The 15,134-nt window shown below is 36.7% G+C and overlaps 1 long non-coding RNA gene across 2 annotated transcripts; it reads right to left on the minus strand.

Moving 5' to 3' along the window:
- Nucleotides 1–2,346: 2,346 nt before the first annotated feature.
- On the minus strand, nucleotides 2,347–8,272 carry LOC137495836 (uncharacterized). 2 transcript variants are annotated; one of them, XR_015493343.1, is made up of 3 exons: nucleotides 7,900–8,272; nucleotides 7,587–7,724; nucleotides 2,347–2,612 (listed from the first exon to the last, which is right to left on the minus strand). It is a non-coding gene; the product is annotated as an uncharacterized LOC137495836 (long non-coding RNA). The 2 variants fall into 2 exon arrangements; XR_015493344.1 differs by having other exon boundaries at nucleotides 7,587–7,710; nucleotides 7,900–8,041.
- Between the last annotated feature and the right edge of the window lie 6,862 nt (nucleotides 8,273–15,134).

Consider the following 15,134-nt stretch of genomic DNA (forward strand, 5'->3'; position numbering starts at 1 on the left):
AAAAATCAGTCCAATTAAATCGTACATGAATGAACTACATCAAGACATGTCCGTTTTTTTTTTTTATATATATATATAATTATGTTTTAGGGGTTTTTCACCTTTTATTGGGATAGGATAGTGGAGGACAGACAGGAAAGTATTAGGACCAGAGAGAGGGGAAGGATCGGCATAGGACCTCGAGCCGGGAATCGAACTCGGGTCGCCGTGAGCACCATGGTGCTTTATGTCGGCGCACTTAACCACTAGGCTATTGGCACAGACGACATGTGCATTTATATATGCTGCAAACTGTTTGGAAGCATAAAAAATCTCCAAGATGTCCAAAATCTTTACACGCATTGACCCACAGACTGTTTAGATGCATGTCACTGATGAGAAGATGGCAGATGTTTACTGTATTATGGCCTTAAACACCCAGCAGGCACAAGACATTAACATAACTTCAGATTGACATTGTACCCTAACGTCATGGGGACGTTACATTTTGCTTGGAAATAAAAATCAGGTTGACGTCAAAACTCAGTGTCAGGCCAACATTAATGTCGAATGTCCAACCTAAAACCAACCAAATTTCAACATCTAATGATGTTACAGCTTGACGTTGTGTACTTTCCCACTCTTACGTCTATCAGATGTTGGATTTTGATTGCCATACCAGATGAATAAATGTCAGTATTTGATGTGAATATGATGTTGGTTTAAGATGTTGGCTCGACGTTTGATTTTAGTCACTTTCTAACAATTATTTGAAATCATTATTGGACATCAAAATAACATTGTCTTTACACTGGCTAGGCTGGCTATAGATTGAATTTTGGTCACCTGACATCAACACCTTAAGCTAATATTAATGTCCTATGACGTTGTGTGGCTGCTTGGCAATAACTAAATGCGATATCGAATGTTACGTTTACACACACAAGCACAAATTACATGTAAATGCATCAGATTTAACAGTGTAATACTCAGTACACACTACTTTTGAGTACTTTTAAAAGGGCTGCTTTTTACTCATACTTTGAGTAATAGTTACAAGAGATACTTTTACTCTATTTGCACTACATTTTTAGGCAAGTAATGGTACTTTTATGATTTTTCAGTACTCTTTCCTTCGCTGGCCTTAACCCATACACTCCCAGGGGTAATGCATGTCTTATGAAGTATAGTGATGTATTTTTGTAACAAAAATATTTGTTTTTTTATACATTATAGAGTCAAATCACTGACTTTCGGCAGCTGCTGCATGCACATTCTCAACAACTTTTTGGTTGATCGACGCATGATGCATGACATTAGATGTAAAAACAGAAAGTTTAAAAAAAGGATTTCATTGTAAGAGAAAAAGAGTTTGAGAAATTGTTAAGAATTCGACAGCTGCCAGAGGTCAGTGATTTGAGTTTATAATTTAAAAATTATAAATATTTTTTCTACAAAAACGCATCAGTACTTTCCCCTGGGAGTGTATGGGTTAGTTTTACAACGTATTTCTGCTTTTGCAAGCTTCAGAAACACCATGATAGTTAATATCAGCATTATGAACACACAAAGTTAAGTTTTGGTGTCTTTTTTTTCCCCTCGCATTGTGATGTAATTCCAAGGCCGAAGTGGGACTCCTCTTCAGTTTCAAGCCTTAGACTGGCCCACTTCAGTTCACGACTGACTATTCTAAAATAACGTCATTTTTAATTCAGTACTTCACAGTGAAGATTTATTTGAACAGTTAACACAATGTAATGTTTAACAGTATCAGAATCTATTTTCTGTAAGAATTAGTGCTCATAAATATCCAAACATGTAAATGAAAAAATATCAAATAAGTACAAATATGAAGTAAGCTACATGTATAAAATAAAAAAAAATAATGTATTGAATTTTCTATTGACACCATCATGTCTTTTTCAAGGAAACAGCCACTTTAAAACTTCAAATATTTATCATGAATATGAGAACATTAAAGGGTAAATCTTCAACACTATATTCTTTAAAACATCACAATGTCCTTTTCTGCAATATCTGAATACATGCTGGATTTCATAATTGATGTTTGTATTTCAGTTTTTAATATTTTTGTTTTGAATTGTTTGCATTTGAGAATACTCGTATGTGTTGTTCAGATGAATGTTCTGTACATTTGGCGTTGTTAAAAATTGTGTGCGGGATCTTTAAGAACTGCGTCTGTCAAATCTGACGGCAGTGCGTTCCTTAGAAGACAGCGGAGTCACACAGTTTTCTTTATCGCATCTGTGATATTTTGAAATTTGAGGTTATGTTTTGTTTAGTTTATTTTAATTTGTTTATGTATCTCTGAGTGAAGATTAAAAGTCAACATCTGGCAAAAAACGAACTTCATAGATTTCTTTATTGGACATCATTAACGTGCAGGCTGCATTCTGCTCCTGAGGCTGCGAGAAAATAAATAAAAAGAAGGGCGCAACAAAAAAATGAATAAAAAGATTGAGGTTATAGTCAAATACATAAATGAATAAAGAAAGTGTGACTGCTAAGAGTGCAGGCAGCTAGGGACTCCGGCCCTTTTGGCCAAAAAACGGACCGGCCCATCGGGAATACTCTCAGTCCTCCCGATTAGCCAATCCGGGCCTGCATAGTTCCTAGGGAAACGGAATATTGAATGAGGAAAACAGTGGGTGTGGCTTGATTTTTCTTCTGTGAGCTGTTTTAAAGTAATCATTTCATTCGGAAAGATCAGGTAAAGGGTTTGGGGAGAGTTATTACAACCCAACAGACCACCATTTCTGTTTGTTGTCAAAACTGACAGTTGGAGCGGTGTGGCTAAATACGTTAGCCCCGCCAATTCCTAAGACATACGTAATCTGACAATTTAACTAAAAAACAAAACAAAAACAACAGGAAATGCATTTTCAGATTTCAATGAAAGATTAGTAGGGCATTCATTCATTTTCTTGTTGGCTTAGTCCCTTTAATAATCTGGGGTCGCCACAGCGGAATGAACCACCAACTTATCCAGCAAGTTTTTACACAGCGGATGCCCTTAGAGCCGCAATCCATCTCTGGGAAACATTCACACACACTCATACTCATACACTACGGACAATTTGACCTACCAAATTCACCTGTACCGCATGTCTTTGGACTGTGGGGTAAATCGAAGCACTTAGAGGAAACCCACGCGAACGCAGGGAGAACATGCAAACTCCACACAGAAACGCCAACAGCTCGAACCAGCCACCCAGCGACCTTTCTTGCTGTGAGGCGAACGTGCTGCCCACTTCGCCACTTTGTCGCCAGATTAGAAGGGCAAACAATTTTTATTTCTTAATAATATGTACAGATGAATTGTTCACCACAAAACTAGCAACTAACAGAATCATATTGGTTTTGATTTCATGGGGACTTTAAAGTATAAATGAACAAAGTACAATTATGGGTTCACCAAGTGAAACAATGTCAAACAATGTTATGACATTTGAATGCACCAAAACAGACGCATAAGCCATAACCCACAACCTTATTCCTCAATATCTCCATAACTATCAGATACTAATTGGCTGAAGTTTGTTTTGGAATTTGGTCTAGCTTGCACTGAAGACAAAAGCATTTTTTCAAATATTTTTTACTGCATCTTTAACCCTTTGATGCACTACATGGGTCTAAAGTGACCCATCTAAGTTTATTTTTTCTATATCTATTTTATAGCTTGTGCATCAAAGGGTTAATGAATATAATTGTTTTGGTAGCAAATTATTTTACTGTGTTACAAAAGTGCATGTAGCCTACTACATAATATACTAGGTTCTATAGATAAAATTTACCCTAAGCCCAGCCTTAATCCTTGTAGTTACCATAGAATCTAGACACTTAAAGTACACATTAATTCCCATACTGTAAAAAAAGTGCAATTGATTTGTCATTAAACTAAAAAGTTATACACAAAAGGGCCACAAGAGGATGCTAGGGGATCTACAGAAAAACGAAGAAATGTTTATGTTAATGTTTTAATGTACACACGATCAACATATTGCTATTTATTTCTCTGGTCAACTTTAGACTTTAAAATTTACCTTTATAAACTCTTAAAATTCTTAAGTTGTGACTTGCGTAGTAACTATACTGATGAGAACTTATGTTTTCTGTAACTATGAATTTATTGTGATATTACTGTACGTGGAGTATATGTTGGTGTAATTAGATTGTAATTTTTGTAAATATACAACATGCACTACAATGTTTAATATCTTTAAATCATAGTCTCTTATGCTCACCAAAGCTACACAACAATAAAATAAACAAAAAAAAATAGAAATTCTATTTCACTATTTTGCTGTCTATTTATTTACTTATTTTATTAGTGTACATTTGTATTATTTCCAGTGATAAGACAACTAAAAACAGCGTTTTTAATCCTTTAGCGTCTTCATGTTTTAAAAAAAAGTTCTGAAAGTGACAGGACAATTTTTTACAATATTTTTTCATAAATTAAATTAAACAACTCTTCTGTGCTTACCAATGCTGCAGTTTTGAAACCAAAATTACAGTAGTATTGCATATTATTATATTTTAAAACATAATATATAAGTATATGTCTACTAAAGTTTTTATAAAATAAAAATGTGACAGGGCCTGACCTTTAAGCTTGTCATCTTCACACAAAACAAGCATACAATCATTCAATTTAATGATAGAACGCATCCTTGATCACTGTCAGCTTCTCCTTCATTAAATGATGTCACTTCCGAGTCATAGGCTTAATGGTGTATTGTACGCATTTTATGTTAAATTTAATGCAAATGTGATAGAGCTGACAAACATTGGGACAATTGTAAATTTATTTGTGTCATTTATTTGTAATATTTATTTGTATAATTGATTTATAATCTCATGTTTTAAATCAATTGATGTGAATGATAACAAATTAAACTTGCTATTTCTTGATTTTTTTTTCTCTCTAAATAACAGTTTTTAGCATAACAAAACTATTAAAGCTGTAGGTTCAATCGGGCAGAGGACAAGGACATGACAAAGTTTGTAAATTTATAAAGTGTTTTTAATTTATTTTTTTTAAATCTGAGAACCAATTTAATGACTTATTCTGTTACAGAACAACTCACAAAAAATAACCAAGAGTCCATTTTAGAAGTTTTTTTTTTGTGATGAATTTTTGTTTTATTCCCTGTATTTATGTTTTTAATTCAGGGACAGATAATGTACTTTTCTGGTAGAATATCCCACATATATCATATTAAAATAATTATTTTACTACATTTGATCGAATAAATGATTTGCAGAGAAAAAAGATTTTTTAAAGTAGATTACAGGTGCATTTGCAAAAGCTGTGAGCATTTAATTTGGGGTAATGATCACTATAAAGTGCCTTTTCAGAGTAAAAAAAAAAAATAAAGAAAAGTTTGAGATTTTTATTTAACCACGTAGTTGTTGTATTAATTAGACATCATGCTGTAAGAAATTAATGTTGGTTAAGCTCCTAAACTTTCTATAAATATTCTGCAAGCAGAAAAACAGTAAACAAACCTCAAATTGTGTCAACCCTGTCATAGACAAATTCAAAGTATATTTTTATTGCGGTGTGATTATAAAATATATATTTTCAGAAAGTAATGTGTCCCTTTACCAACCCAACTATAGATTATGTAAAAAAGCTAGTTATATTAATGAAATAATGGGCAAAACATTTATTTCTCAATAAAATATGCAATCGTAAAACTCCAAATTATCATATGCATTTGTTTATATGGCAAAACATGTCTTTTTTTCACCAAAGAAGGTTCATATGACTCTAAAGGCAGATACTACAGGGACTGGTGTGTGGACTTTGGGGGTTTTACGGTGTGGTCATATGTTTATTGGTCAGTTTTAATGTCTCAGTAGTTGGGCTTTGGTCACACGGTCAAGAAAGATACAAAATAGTTGGTAAACTTTGCTCTGCGGCCTCTGCCTCTTTTCCTGCTCTGCTTCTCTCCTGCTCTGTTCCGCTCCTGCTCTGGAGGCTATCATCTCTGGCTCTACTGTTCTCAGGCTTTCATTGAGGCTTCCCTTTTTCTCTTTGTCTCTCTCTCTCTCTCCCTCCCCTGTCTCTCTCTCTGTCAGGTAACTTTATTTTTACATTTAAGCTGGGCACAATTAATATCATATGTTTTTATTGTTTCATATTTTATAATTTTATACAGTAATTTTGTAACTAATTCAGTTGAACCATAGAGAATTATTGTCATTAAATCATCTCATTATCAAATATTTGTGAATTACTTTTGATTTAACATCAACACTTAATCGCTCCATATTGCAATACAATACAATCACATAACAGCAATGCTCTCCTACATTTTTAGCTATTAATACTGCCCTTATTTACATTTTTGGTACTGTATAAGATTGTAGAAGAATGGTTTGACTAGAATATAGGTTTTTACCAACATACTGATAAATTTTTAGGAATTCGGCAAAACTACAATACAAACCGCTGTAGTAACATGTCCACCCTGTCATAGTGTAATATTAATTAATATTTAAAAAATCAGAAATCAAAATGTAGCTGTATACAAAGAGCTTAAATAGGGAAACACTTTACCAGCTGCAGGTACATGTGTTAAATAAATGCTATCTTTAGCCCAAAATGTCCTCCCTGTTATTGTCCACCCTGTCACAATTCCTTCCTTGACAGGGTCGACATATGCATGGTTTTTGACACTTTATATTTTTATTTATTTAATATTTTATAGTTAATTAGTTAATGTTTTTATGTTACAACATTGGATATCCTTTTAAAATCCATATAATGCAGCTCATTGACTGTTTGAAAAAAATACATGCCAATGTCCATTGTCTTGTTTTCCACATCATGTTCAACTTTTATGAAAATAAACAAATTATTTATAACCTCAGAAATCTTGCAGCAACATCTTGTGTGATTTCTTAATTAACCAATAAGGGCCAGTTATTATTTGAAAGTTTGAATAAATATTTTATTTATAGGTTTTTATTTCAAAAAGGATGTGTAAGGAATGGGTTAAGATTAACAACATTCAGCTTCAAACACAGTATGAGGAAAAATAGGAAACATAAGTGTAGATTACTGTGTGCACAGCAGATGTATTAACCTCCTCTCAAGAAAGGCAAAGTGGGGATGGGGATGCCAATGAGTACATCAGAGGGTTTCTTAAAGGGGCATTTACCACATCATGACAGGGTGGACAGCAGTTTCAAGGACACGTGCAAAATGATTAATAATATTATGAGAACAAAATAAAAGTTTTCAAAATGACTCATTTTATCAAATAACTTGTTAAAGACAATAAGAATATTTAAAAACAATCTTTTTAATTTAATCTAATTTACCCATTTTTTAGACTCGCTGAAGTTGGCTGACCAGTGACATGACAAAATCAAATCCATTTAATGAAAGAATATGGCAAACATTGACAAAAACATAAATAAAATCACGTATAATTCTACCTGCATTTGTGTAAAGGTTTAACCTATTATATTAAAACAACAGAATGTCATTATTTCAAATTATGTTCATATAGGACAGATTCAATCTTGATGGACATCTAAAGCACTTTACAGTGATAATGGTTAAAGAATACCTGTGTTTTCTAAAATGTCGCCACTAGAGAGCAGTGTTGATTCAGATCTTAATGATCTCCTCATGTGGAAGAAGCGCTCACCCCAGGGAACTGCGGGACTCATCCAAAAGCTGATCCCAGATAGCTGAAACAACAGTGCTGAGATTGAAAAATAAATCACTGTTTCACGGGAGCTCCGATAATAACTGTACATTTGAAATAAACATGAATCAAATTGGCACATTTTGATCTAAACCTCAAAGTTCCTCGTTTTCCTCTACAGCCACTCTTGCATGAAAGAATTACAATACATCCGTTCGGTCTATTGTCACACCTTTATAATTGGAAAAGGCAAACAGAGCCCTGAGAGATGCTGGAATTTGACTTCATCAGTGCAGATCTGTCTTTAATGTTTGACGCGACTGTTAATCTGAGTCGCGAGCTCGGCGCTGTATAATTACACCTGAACCTGTCACATCCGCTTCCGCCGCCGCGACCAACTTAAACATCTCTGTCAGTGGCGACCCTCGTCAAACCACCGCCACGAATTGATGTTTTAAGGTAGGTTTTAATGAATAAGCGGGAGTCAGATTCGGTCATATCACCTCAGATTCAATTTTTTTCTTTCTTCCGCGGCGTCTGTTGGCAGTTTCATTACCGGTGCTTGCCCACAAACCCCCCGCGCGATATTTTCCCGCTGCTCGACTGTCACCCGCACGGGCTCGCGCAGTTGTTCGTCCCCCTCATCACCGAGGGTCTTTGTCCCAGAGAGATAGAAGTGTCCAAAACAATTACCTCAGGAGCTTTAACGACAGCCGGAGAAGCATTTTAATCTCTTCACAGCTTCTCTTGCAGATGCGGTTAAAAGAGGTGATGAGACGCGAACTGAGACTGTAAACTCTCCAATTAAATAAATAAAACAACCTATACAAAACTATGTGTCAAAGTTTACTGCAAGGTAAGCACAAAGACCTCTTTGTAAGTCTATCAATACAAAGCCCAATGTGAGTTTAAAATGATGTTTTAAACACATTTATTAATTGTATTATTTGTTTTCGCACCAAAGATTCTTACTATTTTGGTGGAAAAAAGATTGTAAAAGTAGGCTTAACTCAGGCACTTAGAGATTTTGTCATTGTGAAATATAATCTGTGTCTTCTCTCAAACTTAAGAACCTGGCATGTCAAAAATTACAGCTAAAAATGGAATTATGAGTTTCTCACACGCACACACACACACACACACACACACACACACACACACACACATATATATATATATATATATATATATATATATATATATATATATATATATATATATAAATATATAAATATATATATATGGTACTATTACATATAATAATAGTGTAATAGTACCATATATAAATATATATATATGGTACTATTACATGTTTGTCCAGAATCTTTGTTTCTGATCGGTCAGTCATGACATTCCAAGGAATGTTATTCTAAGGTAACAGCTGCTAAATAACACAGGCTCATCCAGGTAGCTACTTCGAAATTCCTGTTTGTCAGTAAATATGTTAACACCAGTGCTTAATTTGTAATTTGTAAGGTCCGGACGTAAGTTAAGAGCAGGGGCAGGGGTGGGTTGTTGTGGACGAAAGTGAAGAGGTTTTGGGGAGTTGCGGCACAAAGTGAAAGTGGACAGGGAAGGAGGACATGTGAGCAGGGGGATCAGTAAAATGAGGTGCCGGATCAGATTTCACCTCTCTCTCTCTCTTTCTCTCTCTCTCTCTCTCTCTCTCTCTCTCTCTCTCTCTCTCTCTCTCTCTCTCTCTCTATATATATATATGTTAGCCTTAGTTTAAGTTAAGTTAGGTTAGGGCAACACATCAGTCAACACTTGTTTCATAGGTTGTAGGTTGCTAGGCGACCATCAACCATTTTCTCAGAGGATGACAAACTGACAATGCAGTGTTGTGGTGACACTGCAGTGTTTTTGTGTTCTGTTTTTATCTGGATTAATTATTCTACCGAAATGTGTATCCATACAAGCTGAAGCTAATCTGTCATTTCTTGTCACGTGACTTGCGGTGCGCACGCAGGATTCATTCAATTGGGTGCGTCCGGTCTGGAAGGCGCAATCGAGTCATGCCGCTTGTGCATACACACGTACCTCCATTGGAAACAACAAACTTGTGCAAACTCTAGAAAAGACACACCCTAAAAGGCCACTGTCATTTGCAATCTCCATTAGTTGGTCTTCTTGCACAGCCATGGTGCATTCACCTGATTTGTTGACAAATGGGTTGCGGATCTCTTGCTTGGCAGTTCCCTGGTGCTTCACTGGGCTATTTTCCTTTAGCAAAGAAACTTTCCAAGGACGTCTGTTTCTTACTCATTTTGCTGATTGTAGGTTAAATTTGGGCCCTTAGTTGACTGAGATTTAAGTGAGATTATACGTTATTTTTAAAAATAAAAGATCCATCCGACATCGGATAAATAAAACGAAAATAATTAATGATTTCTATATTAATGCACTGTTTATACTGTTAAGACTTCATATTAGAAGTTTTCATGGTGCAAAATTTCATACCTGAACCTGAAGAGACCTGTAAATGTGCTGCATGGAATGACCTAGAGATGTATGTTATTTGAAAATGAGATCCAAGGCAGAAATGTACCAGAGCCATGCATGTTTGGGTCTATATTTCAAATGCCACATCTCAGCCAGGTCCAGGTCAGGTTTCAACATATTATATAATATATTGTGTCTGATACCCGAGTTGATCAACACCCCATTCACCAGTAGTCACTCGGCAGCACTTTGCATGTGCTTTGTCACTTGAAACTTGTACAGTTAGGATGAGATGTAAACAGAAAATACGATGGTTAAAAAAACATACACTGAGATGTCCTGATCCACAAGAAGGAGAGCTCAGTTTCATTTAATAACAGAGCACTTTTTTTGTTATGAGAGGTGCCTTTTTTTTTTAAAGAGCCCCTATTATGCATTAAAATAGGTTATATTTTGGTTTTTGGGTAGTCCAACAACAGGTTGATATGTATACAAGGTCAAAAAACACTTTTCATTGTCTTGTAAGATGCATTTATTTTTACCTAATTATCCCAACGACTCCCATATGATTCGTTCAGAGATTAATTTATTCCCAAACCCCTCCTTAGCACGATGCTAATCTGCTCTGATTGGTTCGATGACCCAGTCTGTTGTGATTGGTCGACTGCATACAGCGCGAGAGAGATAAAAATGCCCACCCCGGCTTATCAACAGTTTTGAAGTAGTCAGAGTGCAGTGTATATGTGCGAGCCGAGTGCTGGAGTGCATTTAAGCAGTGCAGTTTAACACCAGCATATTACTCTACTCTTAACCATAAGTAAAAACGGTGACACACATTCAGTATTAATCCACACAGTGGCAAAAGGTGAACTATTTGGAAACCTGACCTCCGCACAGCTGACAGTGGCCATGAACTGTGTACTGTAAAGTTTCTATCAAGCTCTGACAAAGTCCTATACATCAATAGTCTTTTCTAATCCTTCCTTTAACAATCGGCTGACGAATCCCCTGCTGTGTGTAGATTGCTGAAGCACCCGTCAGAAAAATGACAGGAACACAGCACATGTTTGTGGCTATAATACTGAGGTATTTTTGCAAAAACAAACTTCAACCACTGACTCTTCACAGCCTCATCTTAAGGTAGGGGAAATAAAACTTTCTCCCACACTTCAGAGGACAGCGTCTACACAATTTAATTCAACCGGTATCTGCTACAGTGTTTGTCTTCCTCTTTTTTTTTTCTACAGTGTTTGCGGCATAATGCCGACACGGCTAAAGACTTGTCAAAGTGGAGATTCATTCAAACCACTATGAGTCGACTCTTTTATAGATGAATCAATAGTTTTAAACATGGTGCACGTTCAGATTTAAACATCAGCTGGATATTTCACCTCACTTAGAGCTGTTACATAATAGGTGCTCTTTAAATATATAGTTTTCCACTTGCAGGGAGCATTCTGCGCACTATTTATTTATGTGGCCGTTTACTGCCTTAATACACCTGTTACACCTCGTGTTTTTGATGCATGCAGTTAAAATAATAGTTAAAGTCAACTCTATGCAAAAAAAGCACCCAATATCATGTGCTCAGCACCAGTGCCATTGATACAGTGGTTGCCTAGCAACATAAAAAATGCAGCGCACTGCTCTTTTACAAATTGAACAAAAAAGCAGTGCAGTGTGCCTCGGGTTTTCAGAACTGAAAAGTGCATTTGGTGTGTTGGCGCAGTGGTTATCGCTGTCGCCTCACAGCAAGAAGGTTGCTGGAGTCAGTTGCATTTCTGTGTGGAGTTTGCATTTTCTCCCCGTGTTGGTGTGGGTTTCCTCTAGGTGCTCCGGTTTTCCCCACAAATCCAAAGACATGCGGTATAGGTGAATTGTGTAAGCTAAATTGTCCATAGTGTGTGTGTGTGTGAATGAGAATGAATGGGTGTTTCCCAGTGATGGGTTGCAGCTGGAAGAGCATCCGCTGTGTATAAAATATGCTTGATAAGTTGGCAGTGCATTCTGCTGTGGTGACCCCTGAATAATAAAGCGACTAAGCTGAAAAGAAAATGAATAAATATAATGTTTATAGCAATTTGCTGTCAATATGTAATGATTAGGTGCAGTTGGGGCTGTGTCTACCCAGGTCTTTTTGCCGGGTTCGTGTCTGCATTGGGTCCGTAAATTTAGAGCATTTCACGGGTCTGCAGCCAAACACACTGCATCTTCATTTGTTGAGAGACATAGATAATTAAATCAAATAAATCTGTAATTTATTCAATCAAATGTGATCCTCGAGCACTTCATATCTGTGTCCAGTTCGAAGTGAAAACTTGGTGGCCAGTAGGTTGTGCTGTCGCCTCACAGCTAGAAGGTCGCTGGTTCGAGCCTCTGCTGGGTCAGTTGGCATTTCTGTGTGGAATCTGCATGTTCTCCACGTGTTCGTGTGGGTTTCCTCCGGGTGCTCCGGTTTCTCCCACAAGTCCAAAGACATGTGGTATAGGTGAATTGGGTAAGCTAAATTGAGTGTGTATGGTTGTTACCCAGTGTTGGGTTGCAGTTGGAAGGACATCCGCTGCATAAAAAATATGCTGGATAAGTTACCGGTTCATTCCGCTGTGGCGACTCCAGATTATTAAGGGGGCTAAGCCGAAAATGAATGAATGAATGACCATTGATAACAAAGGAATACCACTAGGAGAAATTACTGAAATGTATTTAATACTTTGAATGAAAAGCTTTTTGTTAAAGAATCACACGCATTGCTTAGTTACCATTTTTCAGTTTTCATATTTGGACAGTTGTGGTCTCATCTATCTATTTTTATTTTTTATTTTCTATCAAGTCAGATGATTGGCTGAGCTTTTCTAGCAGTTTGGTTGGTTATGTTTGAGATCACTGACTTGCTGAAATGTCCAAGCTGGTTTCATCTTTATCATCTGGAAATGTGTTGGAACTGAAGCAGCTTAAAATTTTTTACACTGATGAGGGGCAGGGTTGCTTTCTACTGAGATATTTCAGCTGCTGTCTGGGCCTTCCATGGCTTTTTACACCCACCCTTCTTCATGCATTCAATACATTTTCATTTGAAATACTCATTTTATTTTATTGCACATAACTTAATTTTTCTAAACTAATTAGTTTTGTTTTCTTTGTATTTATGGATTACTTTGGTTGTTACTGACATCTGGTGAAATTTTTTTCAGGGAAAAATGTTGACGTCTTCAATACTTATTTTACCCCATTTAAAATAGTCAAAGCAAGCATGTAGACATTTAAAATGGCACATCCTCAGCAGATCAAGTGATCAAGGGCTTAGGGTATTCCCATATGTCGCATGTGCAGGATAATCAATGCTATGCATCAGAGTCAATGAGACAGAGAGAAGCTATCAAGGGAAGGGAATAAAAAAAGTGGAATGCAGCCTTGATCTCTGGTATGGTGGGAGGGTATAAAGAGATGGGAAGAAGAGTGAAGACCAGTCAGAGACTTTGAATTGATCACTGATGGCCTTTATATGGCCTTTTACTGCCTTAAAGGGCCATGAAACTCCCCTTTTTGTTCAAGTCTACCAAAAAATGCTTTGAGATGGGCGTAGAGAAGACGGAGGAGTGAGCGTGGCCGACAGAGCAGTAAAAAAGGAGGGGAGCAAACAACTGTTGTTAGTTGACTCACAAAATGAGACACAAACCATGAGGAGACATATGATTTTATAGTTTCCAAAGTTAAAATGCAAAGAAATAAACAGTAAGTAATTTAATGCCCTGCTACACAAGTTATTCGTAATTTTTATATACACAACCACAATTTGTTATGTCATTATAAAGATAATCATGTTTATATAAACACTATAAATGAGGAGGACTTCTCTCCTGCTCAGTCCACAGGTCTGAATGCTGACACAGTGGATAGCAGTTCAGCAGGCCTCTTGCCCTGTCTATTTCAACCATTAACCCTGCCGGTAATCTAGAGGATTTTAAACGTGTGAACACAGCAACACGGATATAGGCGATGTGTCTGAATGGTAACAAACTCAACTGATAAAAGACAAAGTTTGCCATTCTACAATTCTCATACAGCTCTCTCTACAAAAATGCTTGCTGCTAACCAACAGCTTTGCTGTATCGGCCCTGACAGTATGGAGGGGAAAACATGCAACAAAAAACTCTGTGGATCATGGAGACAAATACATACGACCATCCGCAGGCGCTGTCTCACCCAGTCATTGGGTCTCACAGTTTGGGAGGTTGGCCTTGCCTTCAGAAAGCACATACTCTCATGAATAATTAAGAAGGGTATTTTCATTGGATAAGAAAACTCTGCTATGAATTTTTAATGAGAAACTGAGCTTATGATTGTTCACAGCTGTTCCAACTTTAGCTAACGACTGATTATCCTATCAGACGATCCTTAACTCACTATAAATAACCAGACTTTTCTCATGTCAATATCTTCGTCTTGAAGAACCCCACCCCCCAACAAACCCTACTTTCCCTCCTTTCAAATGGGCGTCACGGTGGCCAGCGATTAGCGCTGTTGCCTCACAACAAGAATGCCCCTGGTTTAATTCCTTTCCAAACCAGATGGCATTTCTGTGCGGAGTTTGCTCGTTCTCCCGGTGGTCGCGTGGGTTTTCCCTGGGTCCTCCGGTTTCCTCCCACAGTTCAAAAACAGCACTCTAAACAATTAATCCAAATACTTTAGCTAAACTCTGAGTACACCCTTCAGCATCCATATCTGACACTTAGCTCCAACAAGCAAGAGAGGGAGTCATCAAGATATACCTGAGCTCAAACTCCCCTCTCGCCTTGCAATGGGAGGGAGCCCAGGGCTCGAGGATCTTATAAGCTCAGGGCTCTCTTCCAGGACAGCACGCCAAACTAGCTTTATTATCAATCATCAGCTAAGTGTGAACTCTTGAAATGTACATTAATAATAGATTTAGTTTATTGTAAATTATATTTTTTTTATATTTCGTTTCAGTTTAAGGAAAACGAACAAAGTTGAAATTAAAAAGCTTGAAATATATCAGAAGTAATA

The sequence above is a fragment of the Danio rerio genome, chromosome 6, assembly GCF_052040795.2.
Source record: "Danio rerio strain M-AB ecotype USA chromosome 6, GRCz13ab, whole genome shotgun sequence".
Classification (NCBI taxonomy): Eukaryota; Metazoa; Chordata; class Actinopteri; order Cypriniformes; family Danionidae; genus Danio; species Danio rerio.